General features: G+C 40.8%; 1 protein-coding gene across 1 annotated transcript in view; it reads right to left on the reverse strand.

The window, feature by feature from the left end:
• TMPRSS3 (transmembrane serine protease 3) overlaps positions 1-2,141 on the reverse strand; it is a 49,181-nt gene that overhangs the window by 13,532 nt on the left and 33,508 nt on the right.

Genomic DNA, 2,141 nt, shown 5'->3' on the forward strand with positions numbered 1-2,141 from the left:
CGTCCACCCGGGACAAGGAGGAAACCGTGCAGGGACGCCCCCTAGTGGTCAAAACCCGGGATTGTCCCGCCTGCAGCCGGCTTATGGCAACCCTAGATAGTGGTTTGAACATTGGGTTAGGATTCTAGAGACCAGGTTTTGAATTACTGCTCGGCCATGTAAACCCACTGGGTGACTTTGGGCAAGTCACACACACTCCGCCTCAGAGGATGGCAATGCCAAACCCCCTCTAAAGAAATGTGCCAAGAAAACCTGATAGAGTCACCATAAATCAGAATTTACTTGAAGGCATACAACAAAAACCTAAAATTCTAAGCCAGAGAGCAAAAGTGCTTCATCAAACCACATATCCCATGATTCTATGACTTCATAGGATGCAGCCATGGCAGTTAAAGTGGAATCATAGAGTTGTAACTGTTTAGTGTAAAACAGCCCTAACTCAATACTAACAGAAAGTTTCAGAAAGATATTTGCAGCATTCATCATAATCATGGAGGAGCTCAAGGGCTGACTCATGTGTACCTGTGCTAGGTAAAGGATTTCCTATGGAACATGTTCTATCATGAGACTATGATGTGAAATACTACTTTGACCCATCGATAATGAGAGTAAGAGGTTTTTTTTTTCATGATTCCAGACAGTGGGTGGGTTATCTTTTTTTTTTGGGGGGGGGTAACCAAACCTGGATCACAATGTGGGCAGAAAGGGTTGGTTAGTTTGCTCCCTTCACCTAATGCTGTGATCCTTATCTATCTCCCACCTGCTGCATGTTTCTTTTGTTTTTACAAAATCAACTACTCCAGGAGCAGAGTTAAAATTAGCATTGGCATGCATAATTGAGTGTGGAGGAATATTGATCTAAGATATGGAATGTATGGCAAGTTTAAAATATGCTGACATGTTATCATTAAGAAAATAAAAACTGCCATGTTCCATCACAGATATAATTCATCCTTACCAGATATGCAGATAGCAACAGGCTTAAGAGCAGGTTTCCTGTATTTAGAAATAAGAAATCAATGCCTTTGGAATATTTTCAGAAATCCAGTAGAGTGATAAGATTTCCAGTTCTTTCCTTTCAAATGTAGTGGGACTCCCTCCTTCCACAGTCAGTAAGTAGCAAAGCACATGCTCTGGATGTAGAAGGTAGCAAAGCACACACTCTGGATGTAGAATCACCAACATCTCCAAGCAGGGCTGGTAGGGTTTTGTTCTGAAATTGTGGAGACCTACTGCCAAGGATGGCACCATACAATTTTGCTGCCTGTGTTAGTGAAACAAATTGTTTCCCAGTGGATTTTTACTGATGCACTTTTGATTTGATCTTTCGATCTATCTGATATTTAATCTATATCTCACACTTCTTTTGACATGGGATCCAAGGCTACAGAGGATATAAATTAAAACAAGGTATTTTTTTAAAAAAATAAATCTGATAATAAAAAAGTTTTTTTAAAAAAAATTGAATAAACTACAACGTTAAAACATCAGTACTTTAAAAATCCTTCTCCATAGCCAGTTACTCAAAAAATGCCTGTTCAAATAAAAATCTCTCTCTCTTTCTATTTATGTCTGCCCTACATAGAATACAGTAGAGCAGTGGTTATCAAACTGTAGTGTAGAATACCTGGGGAGCGGTACAAGAATTATTCAAGGAAGATATGAGGCTTGAAGGCCCTGATCCTCCCTCCTCCTCTGCAAACCTTTTCTGTCCTTGACTGTATTTCTTCAGAGTGGGGTTGCCCTTGCCTTCCTCTGAGGCCATGAGAATGCCACTTGCCCAAGGCCACACAGGAGGTTTCTATGGCTGAGTGGGGATAAGAATCTTGTTGGTTTCCAGAGTCAATGACCAACACTCAAACCACTACATCATGGAAGCTCTGACACTAGTACAAATGCCAATTTTCAGTCCTAAATGAAATCACCTCTGAAATCACAACATTAATTAAAGGATTCATTCTGTTCACCCACAATCTTTACTCAGGCTTCTAAAATTAAGTCCCTCGCAACATGCTTTTTTGACTAAAATTAGTATGACTTGCCCAAGGTCGCCCGCCCAATGGGTTTCCTTGGCTGAGAGAGGATTCAAACCCTGGTTTCCCAATGCCCTGGACCAACACTCAAACCACTACATCATGGTG

The sequence above is a fragment of the Sceloporus undulatus genome, chromosome 3, assembly GCF_019175285.1.
Source record: "Sceloporus undulatus isolate JIND9_A2432 ecotype Alabama chromosome 3, SceUnd_v1.1, whole genome shotgun sequence".
Classification (NCBI taxonomy): Eukaryota; Metazoa; Chordata; class Lepidosauria; order Squamata; family Phrynosomatidae; genus Sceloporus; species Sceloporus undulatus.